Raw genomic sequence first — 15,864 nt, forward strand, 5'->3', positions numbered from 1 at the left:
TCATTTCCGACATAATGCAACTAGAACTAGACGGTCTCCACAGTCCTTTCAGCCCTGAATGGAATAATTCCATACAGAAACAATAAAAGCCTCTGTACTACCACATGAACTGTCTCTTCCTTGATAAGGCCCAGACATCTGTTTGTGAGGCTGTCTACCAGAATTAAAAGGACAGTCTATGGCCAAGGCAGAGAGCAAAGTAAGACCACAGTCCTTGCTCAGTTGCCTATGATCAAACCCACCCATTACAATGTTGAGTCTAGTCTGTAAGAAAGAATGGAATTCTTCTCATTCCCTGTATCCCCACCCTGTACTGTGCAGCCTCAAAGTGCCCCTAACTCTGCATTGGCCTGGAAAAGTTTTTGCTCAACGGATGCTAGCAAACACGATGCTAGCAAAGACTTTAAAAGTGCTAAGAACAACTGAGCTTGCTCCTATTATTGCTCTTCTGCCTTCCTACCTATGGTGGGTCTAGCGTGCTTGAGAATCAAGGACACATATCTTGTCTCAAGCATGCAGAACTACCAAGGAAGTCACATCAGTCTTCTTAGACAAAGCCATCCTAGATCAGCCTGCAGACATCTGAACTCCTGGACATGTGAAAAAACCCAGGTGAGAGCAGAAGCAGGCAGAGCTACCTATCCAACACAGATACAGAGGGCACTGGAGTCAGCCATGACCAGATTAAGATGATCTAAACCTTCTAAGCTTCTAAGGTAAATACACTTTTATTGTTATATTCCAGTTTTGCGCTCACCTGTTATACAGCATTATTGTGGGACTAGATAACAGATACAAATTCCTGAACTACTTACTAGTCACCACACTATAATCACTGTTTCTTGGGGAAAAAAAAAAAACAAAAAGGTTCCTTTCTGTTTAAACTAGTTTAGGATATCTTGCAAACTTTATATTAATACTTTTAAGGCTCTACAAGTCTCACAATAAAGAAGTGAAGCTGGGTTCCAGTGGCACATAACAATAACCCTACATACTCAGGAGGCTGAGAGATAGAGTATGACAATTACAGGTCATCGCAAGTTTAAAAAGAGTCCTGAGATGGGGGCCAGTAGCTCACACTTGTAATCCTAGCTACTCAGGAGGCTGAGATCTGAGCACCATGGTTCAAAGCTTGATAGAAAAGTCTGTGAGATTATTATCACCAATAAAACTATCAAAAAGCCAGAAGCAGAGCTGTGGTTCAAATGGTAGAAGAATAACCTTAATCTAAAGAAGCTCAGGGACAGCTCTCAAGCCCTGAGTTCAAGCCCCAGGACAGGCAATACACAAACAAACAAATATTTCATGAGACTCCATCTTCAAAAAAACCAGCAAAAACAAGACTGGAGGCCATGGTTCAAATAGTAGAAGAAAACAGGGCCTCAAGCATGAGGTTCTACATTCAAAGCCCAGTACCACCCAAAAACTATAGGTTTATTTTGTCCAACTCATCTTTCTAATAACTGATTTTATTATAGACCCCCATGTATTTTCCCTAAACAAATTATTTCCCAGCTTTAGACCTCAAGTCTGTGTTTAATCTTTATTCAAACTTCTTCCCATTTAGGCCAAATATTTTCTCTTCTGAGATGGGTAACGGACCCTTTGAGAACAAAAGTACACCTTACAAGTACTCTGCCATCACACAAGCTTGCATTATTTATAATCAAACTCTAATTGGAAATGAAGGATGACTGTTCCACTAATACTTCAAATCCGTACATAGTCTTAGTCTAAATTCTCCTTTGTCTGCTCAAATGCTCTTATCATGGGTGGGCCTGTTTGTGTTGGTTTACAAGCTTGCGATGATCTAAAGGGATTCCTTATCTATTCTGTGTCCTTCCTACACTATTCTTCCTTCATGTTCGTACAGTGCATTCAGGTCCATCAAATGCTCACTTTTGATAAGAACCTGAACTATCCAGCTTTGAAATAATATGATATAATATCATTAATATGGTATCACATTTATTTGGATCAATTTAAGGCTCCTAATATATTGAAATTCTTCAAGTGTAATTTCAATGCTAACTGGGCCAAGGGAGCTCTCAATCATTTTTACAATGTAGCCACAAGGTGGCACCATATTAACTGTTAAGTGGAACCGCCCATCACCTTTCCCATAGAAATATTCTTTCTTTGGGGGGGAGGGGAAGGGAGGAGCGGGAGAAGGGGGAGGGTGCTGGTCCCCGGCTTGAACTCAGGACCTGAGCACTGTGTCAGGCTAGCACTCTGCCACTCAAACTACAACTCTACTTCCAACTTTTTGGTGGTTAACTGAAGATAAGAGTTTCAGGGACTTTACTGCCCAGGCTGGATTAGAAATTCAATCCTCAGATGTTTAGCCTCCTAAGTAACTAGGAAAACAGGTTTAAGCCACCTGACACCTGGCAGACAAAAATATTCTTGAACTCTGGGCATTCTATGTTTGCAAGAATTTCATAAATACAACCATATCTCAAAATGTGACCTCTAAAACGTGGAATTTCTCCTGAAAATTCTGGGAGCTTTCCCTGGAACCCCTAGGAGCAAAATATTGACCCTGCCATGGTAGAATTTATTTGCCATTATCTTTGCCCTGATAATCATATCTATCTTTTGGTGCTGTCATTGTAAAAGAGATATCCTTGCTGTCCTACTTAGATGTCTCATAGATGATCAATAAATACAGCATGGGTGGGTGGATGCATGGCTGGAAGGATAAATGGATAGATGGAAGGGAAAATTAATAAGTGAGATGTGGGGCACAAAACATGACTGATTTTGGCCATGCATTCTCTCTTTATCCTCTCCCTTGACCAATCTCAAGACAAGATAATTACAAACACCAGGCAGCAGCAGGAGAAAAAAAGACAAGTAAAAAAGAACCTTGATAATTGAATCAGCTGGATAAATCATGACGAATCTAGAATTAACACAGAACCATATTCTTTAAAGTAAGAGCACATATCAAAAATACAGAAGAAGCTCAAGCCTGTAATCCTAGCTACTCAGGAGGCTGACATCTGAGGATTGTGGTTCAAAGCCTTCCCAGGCAGTGAAGTCCTTGAGACTTTATTTCCACTAGAAGTGCCTCAAATGGTAGAATGCCAGCTTTGAGCAAATGAGGCTAAGGAATGGCACCCAGGCCCTAAGACCTCCCCAGGACCAGAAAAGACAAACAACCACACACACACACACACACACACACACACACACACACACACACACACACACACACACACACACACACACACACACACACACGACAATCAAGAAAATGAAAAAAGATAAACAAATATGATGTGGTAATGTCTTTGTTTTCCTATCAAGAAAATAAGACAGATACTGAAGAAATATCTTTTGGGGAGCAGGTAAATATTTTAAGCTCTTTATTGAGGATGGAAGACTGACTCTGGGACTTGGGCTACGTAATGAGTGATGCCCGGAAGTGGCAGACATGCAGAAAAGGGCTCGCGAGGGTTCCTGATCTCCTACAGAAAGCTCACTTAGAGAAATACTTCCTTCTCATGCACTTTTGCCTTAGACAATGTTTAGTATTTTGGTTACTCCCTGAATATACCCTGCTTAAAGAGGAGAGGAACAACTAAACTACAAGCACAGCCAAGGTGTTTAAAACTGAAAAAGTCTTCATCTCTGATATTTCTCCTCACATACTTCCTGACTCCGGACCCAGCACCCGATATACCTCGGGTGCTCATTGGCACAGCTAGAAAACAACTCTGCCATTGATCAAAACCCCTCCAATTGACACCATGCAATAGCCTTAGGAAATGTCACATGGATGAACTTTGTGCTGTTGATGTGTTACGGCCTTGTTTTCTAGGATCTAATTCTATTTGAACTTTCTTTTGACCCCTTAGATGCTGCATCTGAAAAACAAAGGCTGTACAGTTTTTCACAAGCTAGGAATCCTAAAACAATTTTCTATGGATTGTTTCAATGCCAAAGTTAATCAAAGGCATAATCCACTGCAAAAGCTTTCTTCAGGTTCACTGTATATTATTTCCCTCTTATCTAAAATCCCTTTAAAAGCCCTATGTACTAGCATAAATTAAAAGCTGACCATTAGTTGGGTCACAGCAAACCCACCAATGGAATTAAAATCATCTGTCAATCTGAAAGATTGGGTCTAGCCCAGCTTCTTTGCTCTGTTCTATCCTCTGTCCTTCAGAAATATTTTCAATTTTCCAGAAATCTTTTCTGCCTCCTACGTGTGTGTGTGTGTGTGTGTGTGCGCACACGCGCGCACGCGCGCACACACGTGCGTATTTTCTGGATTCATCTTTTGAAAGAAATCTCTATCCTCCATGGATGAGGGAAGAAACATGATGCCAAATACATCCAAAAGCAAATATCAGAGGGACTTTTCAAGGAACTGCTTCCAACATAAAGAGCGACTCCTTTACTTCATCCTTCCCTTTCTTTAACTCCTCTGCAGTGCTAACTCCCACTGAGTTATTGATCCTCGTCATTTATAAAAGCACCCTTCAGGTAACCAACTCAAGATCCCTTTGGTGCAGGGAGGTTCAGCCAGCAAATCCACAGTGGGTAGACCACAAACCATGGCCGCAGGGCTATGACAACACACAACCACATCCATCCTGCAGTTCTTGCCAGTGCTGTTCCTTAATTGGCCATGAACAGTTACAGTCAGCCCCGGCCATTTCTGCACCCTGTAGAGTCTAATCTCCCCGAAAGATCAGCTGGGAGTTTAAAGTCCAAATTTTTAAATAGCATCCAATTAATAATCCTTGTAATAATGAAAGAATTGCCGAACTGCTATGTGAATTCTAAAGCCCAAAGTGGAGGCTCAGCTGAGCGAAACAAAATTATTCTTGGACTGTCCCCTCCTCTCCACCAAAATGCCTGTCTTGTTCTTCCTTTTTTAAAAAAAATTCAACAGGGTCTTGTGATATTACCCAGGTGAGCCTCCAACTTGCAATCCCCCTTCTTCCTCCGCCGGAGCGCTCGGATTACAGGCATGCAGCATCATGCCTGCTCCCTCTATCATTTCTCAAATGTCCCATTTAGTAAAAGCAATTTCTGGAAGTTAATCATCTGAAAGGTTAAGCATTTTCTCCTTCCGGCATCCTTTGCTTATTCATTTATTGAATATTGACTGTGCCTAAATATAAAGACAAAAATGACTGGCAGTTCCCCGCAAGGATGTCACAAGTCCAGCCAAGAGGAGGGTTCTAACAAACCTGTTCCACCTGCATGGCACAGGTTCACATTTGACCCTGTCTGAGGCATTGAGAACCACAGTGAACAGCGTCGGCGGGAATATCTGTTGTGTTGGAACTTCCGATCCCCAAGAGAACATCTAACACCACCAGATAAGAAAATGGTCTGGTACTGAAAGATGCTAAAAGCTGGAGAGGGAGTAGAGGGGGTGGGGGTGGATTATAAGTCACATACAAGGATGGAAATGTTAAAAAAAAAAAAAAACAGGAAGGTAAAAGAAGTCCCCACTAAGTAAGAGGTGAGGGAACAGCTTTTACAGACATTGTAAGGAAAGGTTTGGACATAGGGAGGATGTATATAGGCCCTAAGGGAAAGAGGAGAAGCAAGCATGAGGAATAGCAGCGGGCCAAGGGTAGTCCACATGGAATGGAAAAGTAGACAGTAGTAACAGATGAAGTCAAAGTTAGCAAGGAAGGGATGAATGGAGCCAGGCCCCAAAAGCCCTTGTAAGGACTTTGACTTACAATCTGAATGAGGTGGGATGCTGCTGCAGGCGTGGACTAGAGTGATATGATCAAAAAGAATCAGAAGAATCACTCAGGTTGTTGTGTTGACACCAGGTAGTTGACAGTAATCTGCAGGGCTCCATGCCACAGAGGAAGTGTTCAGATAAGAGGGAAATGATGACAGTAACGTAACATATTAATTATCCATGGGATATCTTGAATGTGGAACAAATTGAATGTACTGATGAATTGGATGTCAGTATTGAAAGGTAGACATTCTGGATTTTTTTTCTTTGTAGTCTCTACTTAAGATACTTCCCCAGTTTGGACCTTGAAGGTCATTCAAGATCCAAAGGCCCAGATGTGAAATAAAGGATTGCTCCTTAGCTCAGTGTTATTGTGAGGTATTGGAAGCTCTAAAAGGTAGGACTCAGTTAGGCCTGGCGGGGTGGAGGGGGTCTTTGAAGGGGATGTCAAGACCTCACTACTTCCTGTTTCTCGTCTTTGCTTCCAAGATGCCATCAGATGAGTCCCTTAGTCTACTGCTTATTTCCTACCATGGTGTTCTCCTTTTTTGGAGGCCCAAGGTCCACGGGGGATAAGCAACCAAGGCCTAAAACCTCCAAAATTATGATGACAAGTAATTTTTTTCTCTTTTTAGGTTAATAATTACAGGCATTTTTCAGCAATGGAAAGCTAATTAATACAAATGCTCAATAAAAAATATTCATTACCTGACACATGTGATTGTAATCCCGCTATACATTACTTTTATAATAACAATAAAGTAAATTTTTTAAAAATCCAAAATAAAATCAGATTTGGTTATAATGCTTATAATCCTGCGTTCTCAGTTGAGGGAAATCTAGATGAACAGGGTTTGATGCCAGCTTGGGCAAAAAAGTCCTCCAGACTCCATCTCCTATTAATTAGCAAAATGCTGTACTGAGGATGTGGTTCAAGACATAGGGCATCAGCTGTGAACAAGAAAGCCAAGTGTCAGGCCTTGAGTTCAAGCCCTGGTGCCAGAAATTTAAAAAGAAATGTAATTCAAGAGCCCTCAAAATTTGTGTTCATTGGGTTTATTTAGTCCAACAGCTTCAGCTGATAGTGTTTTATCCCCATCTAATACCTTTCAACAAACCCAGTTGTCAATCACTTTTCTAAGATATTTTCTCTCTCTCTTCCATTTAGCCTTAGCATGACCATCCATTTCAAACCTCAGTACTAGTGATGAAGAAAGCAATTTTCCACTTACTAATGTTCAAGGTGTCTTTGTTTCTTGTTTCTCTGTTTTTCTTACTGGGAATCCAGATGTGAAAAACCTAACATTTGTTCCTCTGAAGCTTATTCTGTGCAATTTCCTCCTCTTCTATTGCCACCCCTCTGGGGCTGAGTACAACATTCCAAAAGATGGGCTTTCTGCCTCATCAAAACTACCTTGCCAACTGCAAAGGAAATAATGACACAAATCACAGGTGTTATGATGTGGCAACACCGGATTCCAGCCATTGGATTCCTGTACCTTGGCCTCCATAGATCTCCCTCCGTGGCTTCTATACTGATCTCTCCAGCCCTACTCCAAATGTTTTCACTGCCTTCAGTGCAAAAGGGCCTTCTGCTCACTGCCGTGCTTTTACTTGCATGTGCCAGTTCTTCCAGCCTTGAATGTCCCCCTCTCTCTTTGCTCACCTTTAGCTAAATCTGCTGCTTAACCTATAAAACCTTCAGCTCACATTGTGGACCTCCAACACATGAAGACTGACTGTTCCATACTCACTCAGGCGCTATGATGCCCTGTCATGTGACCGTTTTATTAGGCCAATGTATTATGGGTACATGCCATATTTGCATGCCATGTTCACTTCAAGATCACATGCCACCTGTTATTCATTTTTATATTCTCTACTGAAATATCTAGATAATTAGCACATAGTTATTACATTGTCTTAGTGAAATAAATGAACAGAAACAATATTATCCCCAATGTTTTATCTCAATTGCCAAAAGAAAGGGCTAAAAATGCTAGAATTGAGTGTATAGACTCTTTGAACAAAGCAGAATCTTGGTTATCTCCTACTCCATCTTCCACTGTCCTTTCTGCCATTTTGATTCTTCCACTAACTTTTTTTTTTAGATAAATAGAATATCATAGGAGAAGAAAAGTTAACCTGAGGACTTAGCTCATGGGGATTATGTTCATAGAACACTTCCTAGGCTTAATCTCTGTTTTTGGACTCAAACAAGACCATGGCTTCTTGGAAGAGTGAACAAACATAGAATCAGAACAAAGAGTTCTGGTTTGATGGTTACAATGTTCAGCTATCACTAAGATCTCTGGTATAGATCAGGACCACAGGATGGAGGTAGCAAATAAATAAATAAGTAAGTTGGCTTTTAATCAGAAGCATATGTTCCATCTCCAAGCAGGAATCCCTGCTCTCAATAACAGGCAGCTCCATCAGTGTGTCATCATGATAGAGAGTGGATTCCCTAGGGATCTATAGCCTAATATTCCTTGAAAAGGGCTATTCTTAACTTGCCTCATCGCAGTATAAATTCTCTCCCATATTCCTTCCTTTTTCAATACAGTCACATGCAATTTTAAACTCATGAAAATAACAAATATCTTTTGGTGCCTAATCTGAACAATGCACGGCTACGAGAGCCCTGAGGAAGACAGCTGTATTCTTTTACCTCATGTAGTGGGAAGTGGAGAATGATCAAGTAACTACATGCATATAAAGTTACCCAGTGTATTAGTACCGAAATAGAAATGGAACTAAGAATGAGACTCAATCCACAGGTACCATGTCCCTCTCAGGAAGTGATTTTTGGCCTGAGATCTGAAGAATAAATTCCAAGCTATGGAACGGACAAAGGGTAAAAGACAGAAGAGAGCCTTCTTATCTCAGGGGCATGGTAGGACACAGAGAAGAAATGAGAAGAGGACATGCTAGCACAAACCTGTAATCCCGGGATGGAAGAGGCAAGAAGACTGTGAGTTCAGGCCAGCCTAGGATAGATTGAAAGACCCTGACCCAAAATAAGAACAAAAGGAGGGAAAAGGGGAATGTAGAGAGGGAGGGAAGGAGGGGGTAGAGGAGAGGTACATTAGAAAAACTTCAAAAAAAGTAAACCAAGCCCAAAGACACATAGGTCCCATGGTTTCCCTTATTTGCAATATCTAGTATATGTATGTCAAGCAGAAAAGGTCAGATAAGGTGATGTTAGGAAAATGAACCCTAAGATATGTATTTAAATGTTTTTTTTCTTTCACGCATTTGTTTCTAATGCATTTATAAGATTATTTCTTAGTTGCTTTGTAAGTCCCTCCCCCACAGTATAACCCCTGCTTTCACTGTATTTGATGTCGGTATAATTTGTGGAGGGGAAGGGGAAAAACAAGTCGTTTAAATAAGGATACAGGTGGACCCGTTGCAACAATGAGAGGTACAAGTTGTCATGTAGAAAACAAACTTTACAACTTTGGTTGGGGGGGGGGAGGATTGGGTGGGGGGGGGAGAGGGGAGGCTGGGAAGGGATGGGAAGGGGAAACAAAGGAGGAGGCTACAATGCTTGATAAGAAATGTACTCATTATCTTGCCCATGTAATTGTAACCCCTCTGTACAGTATTTTCACAATAAAAAATAAATTTAAAAAAAGAAAAACTTCAAAAAAATACAAGAATAGAAGCCAGTGAATGAGGAGGATAATGGCTCAAGAAAAAAGTCTGAAGGTAGAAGATAAGTCAGGCCCAGCATTCCAAACAAATGGAGGGAAAGCAGTCTTTGGGCCTTAGTGAAATGGACTCACTCAAATAATCATCACAGTACTAATGCTCTCTACTCTTCCACCATTACTAATACTAATCTTAGTTCTTTTGAGACAATAAGCCCCATCATAGCCAGTCAAAGGAAATCTTAAAGCAGCACAAGACTTGGTCTCCTCAACCACAGATGATTAGTGAATCAGGAACCCACGTCTCTTGGGCACATTTGAACTCTGAGACACAAAGGCCATACACAGCTGGTAGTGATGCACTACTCAGTTAGGCTATGACCCACCCCTCTCCTCCCAAATAAACTACCTACATATTTTATGTCACTCTCCCTATGGATGTCAAGTCTATTTGATACTGTGGGATTCAACATCTAGGTCTTCTCAATCTTAAAGACAGAGCAGCTTCTGCTTTTGCACGTTTGCAGAGATCCCTCTGGAAACCCAGGCTCCATATGCTGAGAGCATGGAGAAGTATTACATGGCAGAGAACTGAGATGCCCCAGGTGACATCTTAACCGAACTCAACTGCTTGTCACTGAGTCATCCTGAATACCCCAGGTCATATGAACCCCCAGAAAACTATAACCTACCTAATCCCACAGACTAGCTAAGCCCATCCAGCCCATGTGACTCAAAATAGATGCTAAATCGTGGTTATTTCAAGTTAATAAACTTTGGAGTGCCCTGTTACAAAGCAAGAGATAAATAAAACAAAAATAAGACAGGGTATGAAATAAGAGAAAGAAAGCATAATAAAGATACACAAAGAAACAGAGACACCCAATATGACAAGGAACAAAAGGTTCATCATAGATCTTGGCACCTAAGTCCCAGGAGACGGAGACTTTCTTCCTGTCTCTGAGATTCATAAGACTTCAGAGTTCTTTTTTTTTTTTGTCGGTCGTGGGGCTTGAATTCTGGGCTTGGGCGCTATCCCTCAGCTCTTCAGCTCAAGACGAATACTGTAACACTTGAGCTACAGTGCCACTTCTGATTTTCTAGTGGTTTATTGGAGATAAGAGTCTCACGGACTTTAGCTGGCCAGGCTGGCTTTGAATTGTGATCCTCAGATCTCAGCCTCCTGAGTAGCTAGGATTACAGGCATGAGCCACCGGTGCCTGGCCAGAGTTCTTAACAATAAAATATCCTATGATAGGACCAGTTGAAAGGCTTCTGTTCATAAAGGATTTCATTATAATTTTCATGTAATCTAGTCCACATTGCTATCATGCCTCGGGAGAAGAATTCTTATCAGTGTCCTGAATAAGCAGCACTCAGAAATCCATTCTGTCTGCAGGTGTAGTATTGATAAAACAGTCTTCATCAGGTAATCTACCATAGCATATTGAGATTATTGAACCCTGATTCTTTGGGACTAGAGCTGTTAGGAGAAATAAGCGGAAGCATCTTTTATGGTAAAGTATCAGCTATATTATGCTAGAGATGTGGGTGAGAAATATTAATGGCAACTTAATCATTAGTAATTGCAAAGGAATCCTCTGTATTTCCAAGAAACATCATATTCCCATGTTTTAGGAAGTTCTACAGTAATGATGCAAGGTAGTCACATAGCGATAAGTTTGGTATAAAGGCACCTAAAGAACAGTGGCACACATTGGTAGAAGTTAGCAGTGGATCTGTCTTTCTCTCCCTCCTTTGCAATGTTCATGAATTAAAAAGAATATACTTTCCTTCATATTTAGAATGTCTGCCACATGAGATCTTGCAATATGCTTCACATTAAATGTCTAAAGATTCTTAAAACATTGTTTTCCTTTTGCTTACATTCCTCTAATACTTGGAGAGTGTGTGCAATCTGTATTATTTTAAGTGACAATGAGTCTTAAGGATTAGATTACTATTTTATCCTTGGCTTCAAGTCCTAACATTCCTCTAAAGGCCGCCAGAACTTGGCTAAATCCTATGCCCCACTGGATCTCAAAACCATCAAGAAATTCCACACCTGCTCTCATGCTAACTCTCTCTCTCTCTCCCCCTCCTTTATTCCTTGATAAGCTCATTACCATCCTCCAGAAATCAACTGAAGGTCATTTGCTCAGTGAAGCATTCTGTCACTCTCTAACCTCTCTGCCTTTTCTTGACAGATACCCTCATTTAGATACAATTTAGATACATATGAAGCTCATTATTTGTCAATCATATTTTAAAATACTTATTATAATTACTTGTTTGAACTTCTATTTTCCTTAGAAGCAGGCGATCAAATATTAATCATCATTGAGTCCACGATGCTCAGTGAAGTACACAAGTGATAACAGGTTCTCTGTAAGCACACACTAAAGGAATGTTTTCTGTTGCTATAGTATCGTTTTCTAAGCAGCCTGAAATGCCTTTCCTAGCAGCTTAAAAAAAATCACCACTCAAAAGTGGATTATAACCTACTAAAAGGATGAAAAAATAAGAAATTAAGAAGAAAACAGCTAAAATTGGAATATTTGAGACAAACCTCCAAAATTTCCAGTTGGACTACCTTTGTACCTTTCTGTATCTGTGAATTGTGTATTCTCCCATCTTATAGACTTAAATATGTTATAATTAACTGCATGCATTATCCTAATAAGGCAGAACTTTTAATTTTCAGTTCACTAGTCAAGCAGGGCTACCCACTGAGCAGAAAAGAAAACATATTACCCATCACAGCCTAAGGCGCCCTCCAAAAAAAGTCCTTTTTAGTAAGAACCCCTTCTTTTGTTAATGCATCCTACATACTGAGTAGCCTTAGGGCTCAAGTACAACTTATCCTCCATTTTCTGATATCTTCATAATGTGTCCAGCTGTTACATTTCACTCAATTCTATTTAGAGATCAAACACCTCCAAGATGGTACCACATAGAGCCTCAGTGGGATATTTGAATGATGAATGAAGCAAGTAAAGCAACTTAACACAAGGCTATTTACCAAGTTGGCAGGACTTAGGGAAAACAACCAAGGAACATTAAGTGTCCCAAGGACCGAACGATAGGAACCCAGAAAACATAGCTGTAGCTTTAGCACAAGGCCACCTGGAAGTCTTTGTAGCCAAAGGGGACAGAGACCCTTAACGGCATGCTGAAAGAAGAAATCTAAGACCTCACAGCTCTTCTCCCAGAAGTTTCCTCCAAAATTTACCATTGCCCAAACACTGACAAAAATCAGAGGACTGGGAAGCCACCAGTGTCCCAGCAATTCATACGTGGCCTTCCCACATGAAAACATTAGACACATACAAATGAAAAAAAAATAAACAAGAACAAAAATAGGTGCTTGTCTTATGGGAATTGCTTTATGTGTAACAATTCTACTTATATCCTTTGACATTTTTTTTTCTGTGCTAGTACTGGGGCTTGAACTCAGGGCCTCATGCTCTAGGCTGCCTTTTTGCTCAAGGCTGATGCCCTACCACTTGAATTATACCTCACTTCCAGCTTTTTGCTGGTTAAGTGGAGATAAAAGTTTTCATGTTTTGATGGTCTGGGCTGGCTTTAAACCAAGATCCTCAGATCTCAGCATCCTGAGTAGATAGGATTAGCTGCACTTCTTTCTGATCCCTCCACATTCGCACTAACTCCGTTTCCAGCACACAGAACCAGATGTTTTTCTAGGGTGCAAGATTTTCCTGACACTGGCTTTTCAATAGGAACTCTTAGGAATAGGTCTTTCAGAGAAGTTCCTGGTGATAAAGGTGGGTAAACAAGTAAGTCTCCTAGACTGAAAACATTTTAAAAAGTCAATTATTTTCATACACATAATTGTCCCATAAACATCACATGACAACCTTTTAACCCATTCAATATAAGAAATACATTTTAAAAAATAGGTCTAAGGTAAATAATCTATTCTGGAAATTTCTTATCAATAAAGAGCCTCAGGAGATGAACAGAGCCTACTTCTCATTGTCTCCTCGGGCAAATCACTTAGCTTCCTTATTCCCACAGCATGGTACCCCCAAGACAGTTAAACTCCGACATTCCATAAAGAACTGATAAATTAAAAGATCAATTGATAGAATAAAGAATAATACTTAGCCTCACTTGGTTTGAGTTTTTGTGGGGTTTTTTGGTGGGTTGTTTCTTTTTTTTTAATGGACAACATGGCATTGGATTAGGGCCTTGTACTAGATAAGTAGACTCAATAAGTAGACTCTCTTTCTCACTCTGAAATGTTTGTATGTGTACATTGTGAAGAAGTAGAAGGTTTACACTATATCATTTTGGCTTTTTTTTTATACTGTAACCTTTCTTCTTCAGATGAAACAGAACATACTAATTTGGAATTTAAATCCTGCAGCCTAAAATGAATATGTTTTGGCCTTGGGAGCTATTGCCTCCTGCCCAATGCAGCCCCTCCACAACCATGCTTACCTCTTCACCAGTGAGTCACTATATCCTGAACTTTCCGAAGCTAATTCTAAAACGACTTTTTCAAAATGATGCTGGACATGACATGCAGCGACATGATAGTAATAAAATTCCTATTCCTAGCTCTCCTATTGAAATAAAATGGCAAAGTTCATTCTGCCCACCAGCCCTGAGCATGACCATTTTGACAGGTGTCAAGACCTCTACTCAGTAATTTTGGGGAACATATGACAAGCAAGCCAAAAGCATGTGGCTAGAAGAAGCAGGGGAGAACCCAGGGGGGAGAGATAATTCCAAGGAATTAATGAGTTCTTTTACTTTTCTTTGTAACCAACACACTCATAACAAATGAAATGAAAAAAAATTAAAGTATCAGGCGGCAGACAAAATATGAAACTCTGATCTCCAATTAACCAGCTAAAAGCTGGAAGTGGAAGTGTATCTCAAGTGGTAGAGTGCCAGCCTTGAGCAAAAACCCATGCTAGAACATGAGGTCCTGAGTTCAAGTCCCAGTACCAAAATAAGGAGTCCTGGGGACTATTGGGAGCTTTCCCTGCTATATAGCTCCAGCTATTGCAAACAGAGGAACCAAGAAAATAGTTCTAATTTTGTATCTACTTATCTACAAAAAGAAATTGGTTTCCTTTCAACTTCCTCCAACATGAAGAATGGACAGCTGCTTCTTTATGATATTTCTCCTAAGTTTTGAGGCCAAGAGGAGAACAGGGAGATAAATGAAATTATATACTGCCATTTCCTCAAAAGCTGGATATTATTTTATTATAATTGTAAATTTACAAAATGTTGTAAACCCTTAGTTATTACTTATGTTAAAATTTAACAATGCCAAGAAGTATTTAACTACCAAGAGACATAGTAAATTACTTTGAGCATGTTAACATGAGTGGTTATAATGCATCATATTATATCAGTGGTTCTCAAAGTTGGACGCATAATAAAATTGACTGGGAAAAAAAATTCCATAGCCAAGGATACTCCTAAGATTAATTGGAATATCTTTGGCAATTGGATGCCAACATGATACATACACATATACATACATAAATGAACATATATACATACACACACACACACACACACACAAATGTGCATTGTATGTATATGCATGGCAGTACTGGGCCTTGAACTCAGGGCCTCAGGTTCTCATGGTACTCACTTTGCTCATGTTTGGAGCTCTAACACATAAGCCATACGTCCACCTCCAGCTTTTTGCTGGCTGATTGGAGATAAGAGTCAAGGATTTGTACGTCCAGGTTGGCTTAAAACCGTGAGTCTCAGATCTCTGCCTTCTGAGTAACAAGATTATAGGGGTGAGTCACCAGCATCTAGATACCAATACAATATTTTTTTAAGGAGCCACTCTGGTGAAACTGAGGTACAGACAACAATGAGAGCAACTGTCTATATTATCCTAAATCAATGATACTCTGGGACCCATTCTTCACCCATTCTTCACTGTAAAATCTTTTCCTGTCTTGGCCCTTACAGTTGGCCATGTGAGCAGGAAGCTTTTGCCTCCTTACTCCTCTGAAGCGGAATCCCTAGTCCCTCAAGCCCACCTAGAAGTTGGTAGTAGTATCTGTCATGAAGGTCATCAAGATTGAGGAAGGATCACCTGACATTCAGCAGCAATAAACCCTGGGCTGCAGTACCACAGATGTCCACAAGGTTTTTGCAGGAATGATTCCAGGCCCTCCTGCTTCTCTTCTGGTGAACACCTCATTTTCTCATACCCAGCTAGCTACACATCACCTTCTCCCTCTATTTTTGCAAAGTATGTTATCTCAACAAAAGACAGTGAGCTTTATGAACATGAGGAGAGGAAGAGGACTGGGATAGCCATATCAATAGATCTATAGTGATAGATAATGGCCATAATAACAATAAAGTTAATGTTTATTGAGCACTGAATATGCACCAGGCACTGTTCTAAGCAATTTACACATATTACTACCTCATTTATCTTCTGAAGAGCTGGTAAGAACAATAATGAACTTTATTTCAGAA

At 40.2% G+C, this 15,864-nt stretch overlaps 1 protein-coding gene across 1 annotated transcript in view; it reads right to left on the reverse strand.

Moving 5' to 3' along the window:
* Window positions 1-15,864, reverse strand: part of Plcb4 (phospholipase C beta 4) — a 355,705-nt gene that overhangs the window by 276,456 nt on the left and 63,385 nt on the right. The window lies entirely within an intron of this gene.

Source organism: Dipodomys merriami, unplaced genomic scaffold, assembly GCF_024711535.1.
Source record: "Dipodomys merriami isolate MVZ:Mamm:240054 unplaced genomic scaffold, mDipMer1.0.p SCAF_7, whole genome shotgun sequence".
In the NCBI taxonomy this organism is placed as follows: Eukaryota; Metazoa; Chordata; class Mammalia; order Rodentia; family Heteromyidae; genus Dipodomys; species Dipodomys merriami.